Here is a 17,695-nt window from a genome sequence, read left to right as displayed (position 1 = left end):
GAAGAAGAAGAAGAAGAAGAAGGAAACCTTGTTAAAATGTAGTAGAGATGGGATATAATAAGAAAACAGAGAACAGAGAAACAGAAGAAGGAGAAAGAACAAAAACTCCCTCCACAGATTTCCCTGTAATATTTATAGAGATATACAATAGAACTGTAGCAGAGGCTCTTAGCCCAATGGTGTATCTAAATTAGTTCCTAAGTCAAAGCAGTCTCTACATTATTTAAAGTATTACTCATGGAGAGGTCAAAAGGTGAGCCATTGGCTCCCGCGACATGGGCAGGCCTGTCCCCATCAGTTGGCATAGATAGAGTCCTTTTTCAAATAGTCTGGACTCTTGCACTAAGGAATGGGGTAATTAATTCATTTTATTATTTAATTAACCTATAAAGAGAGTGGTTAAAATGTCATTTGACCATGACCAGGCAGTTTCTAAATGTTGGACCTGTGCACTTTCCATCACATTTAAAGCTACTTACTTCTGTGCTTTCTGGCTTTCAAAGAAGATTACTTGTACTGAAGGGGCCAATGCAGAGCCTACAGAGACTCTCCTTAATCCCCCAAAATGTAGAAACAAGGTTTTGTCTTATCCTGTCTCTTTTGAGCCTGCGTTAAATTGCGGCTTTCACAAGCATCACAGTAACCCTGGAATCAGAGAATCAAATTGATTAGAAAGCCTATTTAAGATGCTGAATGGACGGGAGTCTCTAGCAGCATAATGAATTCTTGCTGGACTCATTCCTGGCCATACACAGTAACCTGATGGCTTTGACCTTTTCTTCGAGCTCACCTTTCCGACTCCAGCACTTTGGTTAAAGTGTTATTCCGCTGTAAACCTCAGTTATAGAGTGCACTTCCAGCTTAACTGGGTCAGACGAGAACAGTGAAGACAAATTAGCTTGCCTTAGATTGCAGCTCTGAAATTGTTGTGTGATTGTGTTAGTATGAATGACTGTGCTTTGCAGTGTTGACCTGCTTTTCTTTGCCCTTTCTTGCTGAATTCTTAATCATACAGGGTCAGTCAAAGTCAGGGATATCCCACCCCCCGACAACCATATTATATGTAGGTGAATATTCAAGATCACTTTACATGGATTGTCAATCAAGCATTTTATGTCTGTGGGAGGCAGATTCTGAGATTTAAGAAAAAGAAAGAAATGTCACTTTTCACTGGGGCAGCTTGCTATAAGATTATCAGCTCCTTACTCTCCCACAGCCTATGAGAGAGGGAGGGGACATGCCATTCCATCTAGCTGGAAGGGGAGGCTTTTTGAATGCGTTGTTTCACTGGTGCATCCATGTTGTTCTGCCCGCCCCCATCCTCCTCCCTATTGTGGCTGCTTAAGCATTGCAATTTTAGCATTGAACTGATCTGAAAAGTAGCCCTGGTGGACCAGCCTCCACTGTACACAGCACATCACTAACCAATAGGAGAAGTGAGTAATCTGCAGCAATATGACTGACTGGAGGTGCGCAGCAGCATGATTCACGCCATCCGCTACTGAAAATCATGCTCTACCTTGGGAAACAACAGGTGATCTAAATGCAGCCCTCTAGATATTGAACTCCAACTCCCATCAGCCCCAGTTAGCGTAACTCATGACCAGAGGTGATGGGAGTTGTAGTGAGTCACAGGTTCCCAACCCTGGTATATAGGGATTCATACACTGCCTGATGGTTTCTGCATATTCAAATAGGTCTTCCCCCATTTCATTTCCCATAATTTTTGTAACTTTCTTTTTGAGCTTAGTGCTTCTCTCTTTTTTTAGAAGGAATGTCTGTGCATGCAGTAATGTGTGATAGGCACAGCTTAGCAATGGCTGATTGCAAGCTTCCCATTGCCACATTTATTATAATAACAATAATATAAAAAAACCAAACACTGCTAGGTAAGGATATTTAGGCAGAAAATATATTGCTTTTCCTGGGATTTGTACGTATACAAACTGAGCTTACTTATTAAGCAATGTCTCGTTTTCTGCAATATTAATTCTGAAATTTGGAAAAAAGCAACAACACTGGCCACTTTTCCAGGGGTACTTAGAGCTGTCTCTTTGTGTTCTGAGAATACCTTAAATGTGTAGCCCCCCCCCTTGAAAAATAAAGGCTCTTCATCCAGTTGTCACAGCTTGACAGCCATGCTGATGTGGTGCCCTGTGTCTTGTAATGGTGTGTTGAAACATTATCCAAAAAGTCACTTTAGCAAAGTGCCGCTGTTTGCCTTATGAGTAAAAGGTCAATTAGCAGGGAATCTTTGGGTTGCTAGAGCTAAAATAGCTGTCCTTGGAGAGTACTCCTCTGCAGTTCTTCGTAATTCTTGGGATTTCAGGTGGGCGAGGGAGTGTTTTGTATCTTTCTTTTGATGCCTTGCTTTCTAATTGACTCTATTGATTTACAGCGTGTAGCATGAGCAAACAAATTAAAAAAGCACAATTCTCTGACTTTCACAATTGTGAAGGTATGGGAACACTGGATGGATTCTGTCTTTGGAAAAGCTCAAATTTCTTGCACGTGTTTTCTTTCCTTGGGTCTTCTTCTTTTTTCCTGCTACAAGAGAACACCCACATCTTTCTTTTTTACTGGAGAAGCATGGCTACTGAATAACAACTAGAAACCACTGAAATGAATCATACAGCACAATAAAAAAAGATGAGGCAATTTAAAGCAGTGCTGTCCAGAACATGGAAAAATTAAAGCAATGCTGATCATCTGTAAATGCCACTGACCACAATAGAATTAGGACATCCTAATGAGCTATCATTTACAGACAGCTCCTTTTAGAACTATGGGGGATTTGAGCAGCAAAACAAATCTAAGCAATTTGGTCAGGGAAATATGAAATAATTAACACTGGATTGGATGTAAAGCAGCCTATGCACTGGTTTGGTCTATCAGTGGCACATGATAGGTAATGAAATGTTTGTGCTTCCAGGCATCTCACAGGTGTTGAATTAACAGATCCTGGGAGCAAATTGTCAGAGCTGGCTGCCTCCTGCCTCCTTCCCACCAAGGTGGAATAGCTGTGTCTATATTAGAATATACAAGGGATGGGCACAGACTCAAATCACAAGGTAAATAGAGGGATGATCTGGGTGAGATTTTCACTTTGCTGAGTTGGATTGTGACATTAGTAAGGTGGATCAATGACTCCCTAAAGTCCCAGGTCACTCTGTGGATGCTAGATTGCAAGCTACTGAGTGATAGTGTGGTTTAGAACATTAGCTTTAAAACACCTAAGACCTGTCTTCAAATCCCTGTGCTGCACTGAAGCTTGTTTTATGGTCTTAGAAATTCCCAGCATACCATCCTATGGAGTTATTGTGGGGATAACATGAGATAAGCAACTGAGGATCAAAATGTAATCAGGAAGTAATCTGTTTGTTGATCAACAACTGAGATTTTAAGAAACTGGGGGTCTGTGTACCCAGTGGTCTATCAGAGAAGGCCTTTTTCACTTGAAGATAACAGCAAGAAATTTTATTTTATCAGCCTGTAATTTTCCACAGTCAGGCTGCATCTGCCTACTTATTCTCAAACTCTTCCCATTTCTACACATCAGACTGGTGGGAATGGTTTGATTTTAAGTCAGCTTTCTTCAGCTCATTTCACTTGGCTGCCTTGACTTTCTTGTCAGCATTCAATATTTTTGCTCTTATCTGTAGGTTGAGGCTTTTCTGGACCTATACTTATCTTCGCAAATATCAAATGTCTATGGATGAATTCACTCATCCTCAAAAAGTCACTAGCTTTGTATATTTATCCTAAAACCAGAGTTAAAATTCAAAGTTAAAATTCCCAAATCACTTAGATTGTATACCGTGATTGAATGCTTCATAGATACCCTCTAAGAAAACAGCTTTTCTTCTTGACATTTTTAACTCTTTGAGGGAGGTCACTCGAGAACAATAGCAAAGGAAACCAAGTGAATTAGCTCCATAGCTGAATGATGAAGGCACCCTTATTTTTTTAAGTACCACTAAAATCCATGTTCTATGAAAGGTCCAGAAGGTTCTGCATTCGTTGTATGCAGAAGCAGTTTTAGGGTGGCACTGGGTGCGTCATTGCAGGGGGTACCACCACAATGCAGTAGAACAGAGCACAACAGGTGGGAGGAGCAAATTTAAGTGTTGCACAGGGTGCCACTGAAATTTGAGAGAACTTACAAGGACATGGGTGCACCTTCAGGCAACCTGACGGCTTCCAGGGCAAAGAAACCCCTCGTTTCCATTGCCCCTCTTCTGGCTATGGGAATGGAGCTGGCTAGGGCTGGAGATGGGATTTCCCCCCTCTCTTTCCTGCAGCCAGGGAGTGGGTGAAGGGTGCTGGCTTAATAGAGTACCGCATAATGTAAACTTAAGTTTTATATGTATTGAGGAGGGCATGGTGCAATTAGCTTCACTGAAATTGTGGTGGTCTAGAACTGAACCCACAATATCTTTGAGGTATGCCTGTACTTCTTCCACCCATTGCATTGATCAGAGCAGGATTTAGAAGATCTGCATCTGTTGCCTATTTGTAAAGAAAATAATGACTCAAGTTAATGAGAATAATCTGTCGTGAATAATATTGTGAATTATTTAGCTTAAATCATTCATTCTGCCTTTCCCCTTTCTCTGCACCCCAGTGCATAAATGTACGGAAGGTAAAAAGGACAAGATTGCAAGGTAGTAAATTTCTACATGTTTCTACAAAATTAGGATAAGTGCAAAAAAAAAATGTCTAGCAAGCAAAATGAGTGAATGTAATATGCTTAGACTTTCAGTATTTGCAAGCATGCAAATACTTCCGTTTATGGTCAGCATTATTTAGAGAGATTAATTTCCAAAAACATACATTTTCCTCTTAAACAAATGGAGTAATAATAAAGTAATCATACCTGTTCAAACAGGGCTGGCCAGCACAAAAGAAACCTCTTAGGACTACAAACTATGTAATCCTGCAATACAAATAGAGACAAATGCTTCTTTTCTCAGCCTGGAGTTCATTTGCTTTAACTTTTTCATTTATCCTGCTCCCTGCCACTTCACTGCAAAGGTGTAACTAAGACATCCTATGTTTTGTGTATTTTACTGTACTAAAAGGAGGAGCATACAGACTCTGTTATAATAAATACATTACATCAAAATATACACAGAAAGACTTGCAATTGATCAAAAGACCAGTTGCATATATGAGCAGATTATATAGAGATTGTATATGTTATTTCAAGTTAAGATGTATGTATATTACGAGGCTAACTATTTGCTGAGATTAGCATCTTTTGGTGGTGGCGGTGAAATTAGGCTTTGAGGAATGTGTACCTTAAAGAATATAGAGATTACAGTGATGAATAATGGAAGGCCCATTAAGTGTTCTACCTTCCCCCACCCCACCCTGTTGAATCTTTTTAAAATTAGCATTAGAGACAGTGTTCGATAGAGAGCATTCAGCATCCTCTCTATAAGGAGCTGCTGTAACAGTACCTGACAGAGACAACAAATCATTATTGGTATAAAGAAGTTTGGAGCGATTGGTGTGCGTTCATCTCTGTGGGTCTGTTTATCATACTGGATTGTGTGCAGGGTACTCAAGAAGGCTTACTGACACACGCATATGACGAAATACTAATCAAGATAGAAACAGAGAACAAAACACAGCTGTAAATAAAATATTAAGTAGCCCTAAAATAACCAGGAATAAAATTGAGAGGAGGATAAGGAAAGTATGACACTGGCTAAGACTAATGTGTAGGCAACAAACAAGTTTTTTTAAAAAAATATAGATTAGGTATGGGACTGAGATTGACTGGAAATTGATGGAAAACGGGTATGCTGTGTATAAGAAAGGCTGAGCATGCTACCTAAGAATAAATAAAAGATAAATAAATAAATGCCACCACACTCTCTGTAATGTTAAGACAACTTACAAAAGAGTGAAGGTTTCTGTGATTGGAGATACTCTCCCTGTACTGGAAACTGCAGCTGACAATAAGCAAAGTCTAGCTCCCTTTCTTCCTCTCCTTTCCACGCTGCCATTCTCCTTATAAGGTGTTGCTTCACAGTTCTGCAATATTTTGGAGACTGTTCTTTTGTTTTTTTAGAGAATGTTTTGACCTCCAAATTGGTCAGAATAAATCTGAACTTACAAAATGTGGTTTGGACCAATTTGGAGTGCCTTGATCCAAATCTGTTTTAGCCTTAAACGGCCCAGTTCGGCTCAGAATTCAGGATTTGTCCAAATTAGTTGCATATCCCTAATTGTTTCTACAGAAACATATTTTTCTTTATATTTGTATATAATATTATATATTATATATTTGTATATAATGTTCATATATATCTATTTCATTTTCTTTATTTGTTGTAGCATTTCTGTTGAAAACAGTGCCACAAGCAGGTTCTGAAATGCTGTTAGATCCAAACAGCCAGGCTTGTTTCCTTGACTTTAGGAAGGCTCAGTATCCACCCTTCTCCTTTTTAATTCTCAATCACCATTATTAAAGCATATTCCTTCCATTTTGCTGTTAGGGATGCTTCTCTTAAATGCTGTTGGTGCAAGATGCCAGAATCTCATTTGAATTCAGTCCCAATTGCAATATAGCTTTAAAAAAAAGCTTTGTGAGGGCTTAAAACAAATGAACTGAACTTTGAAACAGAACACATTTGTAGTATCATATTCATTATTAGAGACACAAGATCTCGGCCAATTTGGACAAAAAAGCATTTTTATTCCATTTTCCAGAAAATGAAAGTTAAAATAATAATACTTACTCTACTTACCTAAACACTGATTTAGGCTGGATTTACTGCAGAGTAAATAATATACAATTTTGGATAAGCCGTGCTTTAGGGAAGATTAACAATATTGTTGATACACTATTCTGAATTCGCTAAACTGATTTCCCCCCTTTCCTTTCTCGAAGGCAGCTTTTCAGTGTTTGTTTGCTATTTCCTTATGCTGTTTTGACAGTTAAGGATATTGATTTTATTGTTCCATCTTGTCACAATAAGTACTAGGGAGGCATGCATGAATACTTTAACAAGAAGAAATTAGTCAAGTATATGCCTGCCTGCCTGCTGCATGTTGCAACATGGAAATAAATCTGATTAGACCCAATGTTTCGAGATATATCCAATTGTCATATTAGTATTCCCCATTTTATTGCAACGTAATAAATACTGGAAATTATACAAGCTGACAAAAATTTATTCTGCACTCCGCACTCAATATGTAAGCATCTGTGTTCACATCAAAGGGAAATTAAATGACTAGAGTTGCAAGTAAAACTTAGGTAAACTTAATTGAAACATGACCAATGGAGTTTTCTCATTAGCCTTTTCAATACTTGAGGAATTGCCTAATTATCTGAACAATATAACCTGTGGTGCTCATGTATCTCAGCTACTGTTACAACAATGACATTGAAGATGCTTTTCATAACTTTGGAGATGTAGTGATGTAGTTGAAGCTGGCATCTGTGAACTCTCATGAGAGAAGGCAGTGGCCAAAATAAGCATCCATACAAGGAAGGTTTGTAGTTTTGGAAAGTTCTTTATGTGAATAATATTAGTCTTCCTTGCAGGGTTGTTGCAAGAATTATGGACCTATTATATATGTGTGTGAAGCACTTTGAATATTTGAAATGCACTATCAAAATGTAAAGTGGATGTCCAGTAAGCTTTGGAAGTTTGTCTTCCAGCTGCCCCTCTTACCTAGCAATGGCTCTCAGGAATTGTGTCACTATAGCTGCGCTGCCAGCCAAGTTTATGAAAATCTTGATAGTATATTTGAAGGCCAAATTCTGTACCCGATCATATCAGCTGAAGCATTATTGGCTTACCTTTGCCCATTTCTCTAGCATTAGAAAGGATGAAACTAGAAGAGCTTGTGAAAAATTAGATAATACTGAGAACTAAACATTTTCGTTTTTATGTGAATGCTCTGTACCAATGCCCAAGCAGCTGTAAGGGGTTTCAGCACTCATTTGGACCTTCCTAACATTTCCAATATACTGCAATATGCCAACATGGCACCAAGTTCTATAATGGCAGGTGGTTGGTGAAAATACCTGCCAGTTTTGGATTGCTCCAATCCTCCCTTCTCTGAAGGAAGCCTGGAAAAAAATCACTAGTTTTCTTGCTGCCGCAGAAAGCGAATCAAAAGTTTCAAGATAATGAGACAAGCTGCAGTTAAACCATGGTTTAGAGTTAGCGGAATGACCCAGACCTTCCCTAGGGTTCATGTGATCTCCTTCCCTTTTCCTCTGGCATGGCTGCAAGGAGACGATTGGAAGCTTTACCATCTATTTGTTAGTAACCACAGTTCAGCATTCGGCCCTTAACTGTGCCCCATCTTAACTATGGTATATTGAAGCAAGCTAATTTCATAGCTGACATCCGACCCTGGACACTTTGTCTCTGCTCTTATTACTGTATTATGTTATGACCTTGGCAATATGTCAATGGAATTAGCTCAGCATGTTGGAAATGGGAACCTTCTATGAATAAGATTCTAAATCAGTGGTTCTCAACCTGTGGGTCCCCAGATGTTGTTGGACTACAACTCCCATCATCCCTGACCTCTGGCCTTGCTAGCTAGGGATGATGGGAGTTGTAGTCCAACAACATCTGGGGACCCACAGGTTGAGAACCGCTGCAATAGACAGTGTTAAACAAATGATAGTCTGTCCCCCCACTTGCCTCCTTTCTCCATGCCCCCCACCTTTCACTTCCAGTAAACAACAGCAACCTGCCTGCGGAAAAGCTAATGTAACAATAAGACAATGAACAGGGTGGTGATACAATGACTAGTGCAATCTGCACAGGATAATATCACCAAGGCAACTATCTGTAAACAAACAATAAACATCAATAAAAATGACAAAAAGTGGTTTCTTTCCCAAAGTTTAACAAACCGAAGGACATCGTCCTCTTTCAATGCTCCTACCAATAGAAACATGCAGATGGGGACAAATATACCCCTGCTTTAAGTCGTTTACATACTGATTTCTCTTGTATATTATTTACCAGAAATCTCAATGACTAAGCTCTTTAGCAATGAAACATCTGTTCACTGGAACGACGTCCGAACACTGAACCACTGGTATATGACAAGTGGACTCTTTATTTACTGCGTTTGCAATTGTTTAAGAGAAACCTATTTAAGAAAGAAACTACTTTTGCCATTTTTATGGACTTTGTTTGTTTATAGATAGTTGCCTTGGTGATATTATCTTGTGTCGAAAAGCTAGTGTAGCAGCTCTGCCCCATCTGGTGAGCCACTAGTGAAGGCTACTTTCAATGAAAAAGAGTGATTTCTAGTATTGGAAAATCAGCTGACAAAGGAAGGGAGGTAGTCATCCTGGAATAAGCAAATGAGAGACATGTCTACATGAGCAGAGGGTCACCATGTCTACTAACAGAGACCCACTGACATTTGCAGTGACATTTGATGTGAAGCATTACCGTGGATTTGTATGCAGCGAGCAGCAGGGCCGTCAAATTAGCTTTACATTTGCAAACGTCAAATGGGAAGCTTACACAAGCGTCTGTCACTTTGCCAGCCATGGTTTCTCAAACCACTCTTTCTGAATTCCATGTTACGCAATTGCTGTTGCTCTACGCCACAAGTGTGGAAATAAGTCTGCTTCAATTTAGTCAAAGGTGCCAAAGCAAATTAAACAAAGGCCCGTTCCCTGAAGGGTGTGAACAGTGAGCAGTCAGCAGGCATGCAGAAAGGGAAAGAATGCTATGCCGATTTCTATCTAAATTTCACTGTTGGAACATACTCCAGTTAAATTTAAACTGGCTGCCACATATGTTATTCTGGCATGCTGTCATTGTTACTTCCATTAGGGTTAAGTCTCAGCAGAGATGTTAGCTTGATACTGCAGGGAAACTAAGGCCATTACAGAGAGTTTGGCAGCATATTTCAGTGCTACTATCCATGACCAGACGAGCAGACATGTTATGTCTATCAGTTGTCATTTGAGATTGTCATGAATTATAGTGCCCTGAGATATGGCTAGACAGTCACCCTGGAAACTCAGCTGGGAGGATGTGATAATCTTTGATCAATTAATAATGTTTGAAAACTTTATGACGGCTGACAATGTTAGATTTTTCTCAAGGATTTCAGGCGTTTACATTGCCAAGTGCATTACACTGCTGATCACAAGTTGCCAAACTGTCACATAAATTAAACTGTTAGGTTTCCTCCCCACACCCAAACCCAGTGCTCAAAAAGGAATGGGAATTTTCTTATATGCAGTGCAAAAAATAAGCTTTCGAAAATATCCAAATGGGAATATCTAATTACTATTACTTCTTCTGAACATGACTGTAGATGTGCTAAAAAGCCTCATCCTTGTTCAGGCACCTGAAAGGGTGTATGTGACTGCATAGATGGGGGCAAAGGGATTATATCTATTGTATGTGCAAGTCGAGAATCCTGCTCCTGATCCCTTCCTGTTAGGGTTCATTATTCTAAGAAGAACCTACAGGTGTGCAATTGGGCACGTGTCAGAGTCTTTTTGGCTATAAACTCAGCTTTTAAATATTAAACCATTGGACGTGGGTGGCACTGTGGGTTAAACCACAGAGCCTAGGACTTGCCAATCAGAAGGTTGTGATTCGAATCCCTGCGACGGGGTGAGCTCCCGTTGCTCGGACCCTGCTCCTGCAAACCTAGCAGTTCGAAATCACGTCAAAGTGCAAGTAGATAAATAGGTACCGCTCCGGTGGGAAGGTAAACGGCGTTTCCGTGCACTGCTCTGGCTTGCCATAAGTGGCTTAGTCATGCTGGCCACATGACCTGGAAGCTGTACGCCAGCTCCCTCGGTCAATAAAACGAGATGAGCGCCGCAACCCCAGAGTCGGCCACAACTGGACCTAATGGTCAGGGGTCCCTTTACTTTTTACTTACCATGCGAATTAAATATACTATTGTTGTGAATGTGTTGCTGATTTAAAGTTACTTGAGGTTAGTATAATTGGTGGTGTCATTTTAAAAAATTATATGACTAGATTGTAATGTGTTTGGTGGCCGTTTGTGTAAAATATTTGCTCAAATGCTGGTAAAGTTTCTTCAGTCAATATCATTCCTGAACATACTGAGTTTTGTTCAGCTTTGCTTTTTTTAAGTCTCTCTCTCTCTCTCTCTCTCTCTCTCTCTCTCTCTCTCTCTCTGTCTGTGTGTGTGTAATGCATATACACACACATCCCTTGTAAAACCTATGTACCTGTATTTCAATTTTTTAGTTTTTAAAATAATCAAAGCCGAAAATTGCACCCACATTTAGAACATTTATTAGTTTATCCCTCTCTGATTTACCTTTATGCAAAAATATGTAAGTTGCTCCAGTGCTCTGTCACATGTCCTTTTAAAGCTCCTCATATGGATGACAGTAGGCAAAGAAGATTGACATCAGAGCACAGTAGCATTCCTACTCCTCATATAAATCCAAATAGATACATTTTAAGGAAGTGTACTATTCTCTATGGTTCTGCACAGATAGAGGGGAAATGCATTGATCCTGTTTTGTATAACCCTTCTATCAACTTTCTCCTCATACCTTCCACCACCGCACCTGCACACACAATTGGTTAATATTTTCAGACACTAGATGTTAAACTAAATGAGCACTCTGATGAATGCATGACACCACTCTAGCACAGAATTCATATTATCATAGCCCCCTCCTTGACTTCCTTCCTTCCCTAATGGATAACAATAAAAAGACCAGGAGAATCATTATGTCCTTAATGGGAGGACACAGGCAGGTCCAGTTTCTCAAAGAGACATATCAAAGGGTCACACTGACTTTTTACTATCTCTACATTCTGCAGTTCCCCTGTTCATATGCATGATAGAAAAATGACTGAACTCAAAACAAATTGCAGCTAAATTATTCTGATAGCCAGGAAAAGAACCATAGAACTCTAGAGTTGGAAGGGATCCTAAGTGTCATCTAGTCTGACCCCCCTGCAATGCAGGGATCTCAACTAAAGCATTTATAACAGATGGTCACACAAACTCTGCTTAAAAACCTCCAATGAGAGAGACTCCACAACCTTCTGAGGGAGCCCATTCTGCTCTAACAAACAGCTCTAACCATCAGAAAGTTCTTCCTGATGTTTGGTCAGAATCTCCTTTCTTGTAATGTGAAGCCATTGGCTTGGGTCCTCCCCTCTGGAACAGGAGAAAACAAGCCCCACCCTCCATGAGACAGCCCTTTAGATATTTGAAGATGGCTATCATGTCTCCTCTTACTCTTCTCTTTTCCAGGCTAAACATACCCATCTCCCTCAACCATTCCTCATAAGGCTTGGTTTCTAGATTTTTGATCTTGCTGTCCTCCTCTGCACACATTCCACCTTGTCAATATCCTTCTTAAATTGTGCCACAATTTAAGAAGGACCACAACCTTCAGCAGGAACTATGATGAGGTAACACCATGCACTATATTTGGTAACCTTTGGGCAGAATCACCACAAATGATCCTCTGCCAAAAATATTTCCCAAGCACATTGGGAAGTACTGGCTATTAACAATGTGCCTCTTTGCACTGACGGAGGAAGAGGAGTGTGTGGGGAGTGCACTCCCCCCGGCAGCACGATCCCAGTGGGGTGCCATTGCGGCTGTCACCCCACCTGCACTGGGTGCCACGCCCCCACAGGTGGTGTGCCATGCCCGCCTGCTCTCCACCCCTCGGTGCCGGAGTATGAAGCTCCGCCACTGCCTCTTTGCTGAGGTATGGCACCCTTTTGCTTTCACTTCAACCATGAGAATCAAGGTGAGTTATAAATGTTCTCATATTGCTAAGGATTCAGAATCTGTATCGGTGGCCAAGTGTGAAAGGGGTACATCTGAGTCAAATGTTCTGGGCTGCTTTGAGACTGTAAAGTTTCGTGTTCTACAGGACCATACATTGTGAACGCTGTAGGCAGTTGTGACATTTTTGTCACCCCACCTTGCCAGCTGGAAAGAAAGTTGATACTAGTATCTGAAAATGTCACAGTCTGACAAAGTCAAAAGGTAGTCTGCTTGCAAGGCAGTTAATCACCTAATTCCAGTGTAATTAGCCACTGCAGTATGACATTCTGTCCTATATTTAAAACTGTACTGCTTGACAATGCAACACAGTCATTTGTTTGTCCTTACAACCACAAGGTACATTGTGTAGAAAACAGTGACAATGACGCAGAACTTTTCAAAGGTCTTGTTCCTCTTGCCTTGACAACTGTATTTTCAGTTTATTTTAAAGTTATGAAAACAAATACACCAATTTCAGTCAGTCTCAATTCTATCTGAAAACCTTTGTATAGTTTTAGCAGCAATGGCAGACTTTATATACAGATAAATTCAAGCTAGTAACGGTTGATAAAATCTAGAGGCATAAACCATAGATAATTAAATTTCATACAATACTTTAACAAGACAACAGTCTCTCTCTCTATTAAAAAAAGGCAACATCTGCTAGTTTTAATACATTGTTACCTTAGGCTGCATACACATGTAATATTTTCAGAGTGATTTGATTCCTCTTTTACCTCTACAGTGACTCTTTCTACCCTATCTCGTTTCAGTAGCTGGATAATGAGACAAATTTACAGCACAGTCTCATGTGCATCTACTCAGCAGTAAGTCCTATTGAATTCAATGGGCTTACTCTCAAGAGTGTGCATAGAATTGTAGTCCTAATAAAGTAAAGGAAAACCTTTTATTCCTCTTTGTGGGAAAACCTTGCAATATAGGAAAAGCCTGTTTGAATGCTTCTTTAAAAGTTTTGACCCCTAGGAGATGTTAGCGCTAGTTTAGAAGAGGGTGTACAAACTCTGCTTAGTGGGAGAAAATGCTTTGAAAGACTGAGAAATTATCCTCAAGATTGAAAGGCATTGTTATAGGTGTTAATTTGACTCCAGTTGACCTTTGTGATGAACATCAGGATGCAGTAACATTTTAGTCTAAAACAATTCAGGTTACAATTCAGTCAACGGTGAGCACTTTTAAATTCCATTGGTTTCAAAGCAGTTTTAATAGTACACTAACATAGCATTATATATATTTTAAAAACTCTGAAATTATATCTGTTCATTTGTGTTAAGGGGAATGTAAGCTGAATGGTTAGTGTGCATAATATCCAGCCTTTCTGCACATTAACCAGCCTCATTGAGAATGTATGCACATTCCTTCAGTGATGAAGAAGGAATTGTGCACATTTTGCATTCAATATACATAATCCCCAAGAGGCCTTGGGAATATGCATATATTGACTAAATACTGAACTTTTGCCAGTTATTATGGAAATTACCTAACAATGCTTGGGAAATGTGCATATCTTGACTGCATCTTGCACATTCACCAATCCCACCCCTCACCAACCCCTAGAGCTTGCCAACCCACCAGCCCCCCATTACTCCCTTAGATCAGGGATGTGGGACCTTTATGCCTCTGTGGGGCAGATCAGTCATATTTGATTCAACTTTCAAAATCCCTTGCAGGGTTCCTAAGTGCCTGCTGCAAAGGGAAGCCAGTAAGATGGCAGCATTTCAAAAAGCAGGCTTCTTTCTGGCTTTCTACAGTGGTGGTGGCGGCAGCAGCTTTCATTCCCCATGCTGCCCCCTTCAACCTGCAACATCAGAGGTTTAAAGCGGAAGTATGAGAATGGCCTTTTGCAATCTGTTAAACCAAAAGTCAAAATGCAGACGGTCCCCGGTTCAAATCTCCAGGAAGTGCTGGGAAGGACTCCTTCATGAGACTCTTAATTTCAGGGTTGTGTGTTCAAGTCCCACAGTGGGCAAAAAGATTCCTGCATTGCTGTGGATTTGACTAGATGACCCTCGTGGTCCCTTCCAACTCTCCAGTTCTATGATGCTATGAAGACCTGAAGAGTTACTGCCAGTCAATGAAGACAGTAATGAGCAAAATGGATCAGACTCAGTATAAGGCAGCTTCCTGTGATCCTACTGCAAATCATTGTGGTTATTTGTTCTGTGGGATGAAGCACAAACTTAGAGAATTGTAAGAAATCAACCCAATCCTAAATGTTCAAACTCAAAAGGAATTTCTAATGAACTTGGACCTTACTTCCAACTAAGCATGCTCAGGATTCGGTTGAAAGTCTGTTTTCTATCCATAAAACTAAATGTTTTGATTAACCTTTGAAACGGAGTTTGCCAAATTCTACTGTTTAGGAGTGCTTTTATTCATAGTTAAATTAGGTTGGAAGCTATTACGAGTTCACAATCTTACAAAAGTTTGCGATACTTAAGAGCTTATAAGAATTGCAACAAAGTCCAAAACATGCACACTCTCAATAACTGCTACAGAATCAAAAATAAAAGGATCCAAACAATAATGCCATTTTTTTCTGATGGGAAAGCTTGTTTTCCTATCAGCTCCTCAGAATGAGCCTGCCTTTCTTATTACACTGTTTTGTTTGCTCTCCTCTGATCCTTTCCCTCTTTATTTAGGATTGTGTTCACTGGCACATACTTTATTCCAGATTTAATGGAAAGAAATATTGCTGCTGTAGTCTTTCACTCAGAAGGAAACAACTCTACATTATTTGTATACAGCCCTCACTTGAACTCGGAGACTTGTATTTATGCATTTGGCAAGGAAAGTATAGCAGATGTTATCTGCAAGGTCTTGAACCTCCAGTTTTGGAATTTATGCTTTTCTGAAACAATAAACTGTTTGGGGTTGTAGTGAGGGTTTCACACAGGGAGTTTTATTGGCCAGTATTTCAAGCATAATATTCTCTTTGACTTTAGCATCTATAATCTTTATTATTATTTGTGTGTGCGCATTCAGTACTCCTTTAATTTTATTTAGGTATAAGCATACTGATATCAACATGCAGCTCTTTATGCAGAGGAAATAGAATTTTATTACAAGTATAATTGCTTGGGTGTTCTTCATAGTAATATTGGCTGTTGGTAAGCCAATCCCACATTCTTTTTTTAGATACTTTATTAGCAGGCAACTTATATGAAAGCTAGAGACCTCGGTCTGGGTGTTCCTGTCTATGGAGGTCAGGTGGGTAGTCAATGGATATAACCCTTTCTTCATCATAGCAAAACACCCATTTCAAATATATTTTTGTGTGGCCAACTTTGTTATCTGTTGAGCACCACACATAGCCTGTCGTATTTGCCTCAGCCTTTGGTTATTCATAATTTGGTTTCTGATTACATTGGTTGCTGTTTTATTGTCACATCTTCTGGACTGTTTTGATTTCTCTTGGTTAATTAACAGAGGCACCAATTATTTGTTTCTACCTGTTGTTTTATAGATCATCTCCCCCCCCCCATTGATTTCATCCATAAATTGATTCTAGCAAGGTAGAACATAATTTCCTATACGAAATAAATGAACAAATTAATACGCAGTATTTTGTTGGCAAGTTTCTGGTCCAAAGGTTTCAAAGGGCTAATGTTAAACGATGAGTCCAATCAACCACACAATTGAACTCTGAATGTTCAAGTTTATCAATAACTAGCTTTGTAAACTCCCCATTACATTATTAGCCAAAATATGCCAGAGAAATGATGAGCCAGAGATTCAGACTCCAGAACCTAGGTTCCACTAATATCCCCCAGGATGTTTACTCTTGTATCAACAGCACATACATTCTTATGGAAGAAGTCATTTTTTTCAAGGGTATATTCCATTGTCTTCAAGTGTGTGGTGCTTTTACACCCTACAAACACAATTGATCCATGCAGTAAAACAGAGTGAAGTGCTTGAAGAGGTGTGTATAAATGATAGCTCAGTGATCTCCATGATAAGTAGCTCAGTATCTGAAATACAGCAAATTACTTACAACCTACTCCCAGGCATTAATTCATCTGTCTGAATGCTCTTTTTGGAAGACCTTTGTCAGCCACGGTCCCATTAAGTTTTGCTTACTGTCATTTGACTTCTGATGATCTCCTTGCCTCAGTGACACATTCATTAGTTATATCCAGTCTTGGCTGCTTCAAGGTGCTTGTGGATAAAGCACCTTTTATCTGTATTTGCTGGTGTAAAGTTCAGTTTGTTTACAATGTATGTGGGTTTCACAGTGTGGGGGATAATAAAAAAGTTGATTTTGAATTGCATGGTATCAGCTCATGGCTGGTGACAGTGACAAAATTACCTAACAGTTTGGAGGAATGAGGTTCTTCATATTTATACTGTGGTGGAGACTTGAAATCTTGCACTTTGGCTCGGAAAGGTCTGTGAAGGTTCTGCAGTGGTCTAGTGGGTGGGTGGGGAATCTAATTATCTTTAATCTGACTGGCTGAAGTAGAAGCAAGCTGCAGTATAACTAGTTGGTCTATGCCCACAATATCATCTGGTCCACAAGCTGTTATGCAACACTAGCTGTTCTTGATGAAAGCTAAACAGAGACATGCAGTGTTTAGAGAAAATAGGTAAGAAGAAGTATGCTTGCTCCCCTTTGGCAATTATTAATCATCAAGTAATATTTGAGGGTATTATGATTAGCATCAGCTTTGCCAACTAAGTATATTCTAAATAAAAAAATTCCTTCCTGTAGCACCTTAAAGACCAACTAAGTTAGTTCTTGGTATAAGCTTTCGTGTGCATGCACACTTCTTCAGATACACTGAAACAGAAGTTGCCAGATCCTTCTATATATTGAGAAGGTGGGGAGGGGTATTACTCAGAAGGGTGGTGGGAATCGGAGATTGGCAGATAGCTGAGATGA

The sequence above is a fragment of the Podarcis bocagei genome (genome assembly GCF_964188305.1).
Source record: "Podarcis bocagei genome assembly, chromosome: 9".
In the NCBI taxonomy this organism is placed as follows: domain Eukaryota; kingdom Metazoa; phylum Chordata; class Lepidosauria; order Squamata; family Lacertidae; genus Podarcis; species Podarcis bocagei.
Note: the sequence above shows the minus strand (reverse complement) of the source record.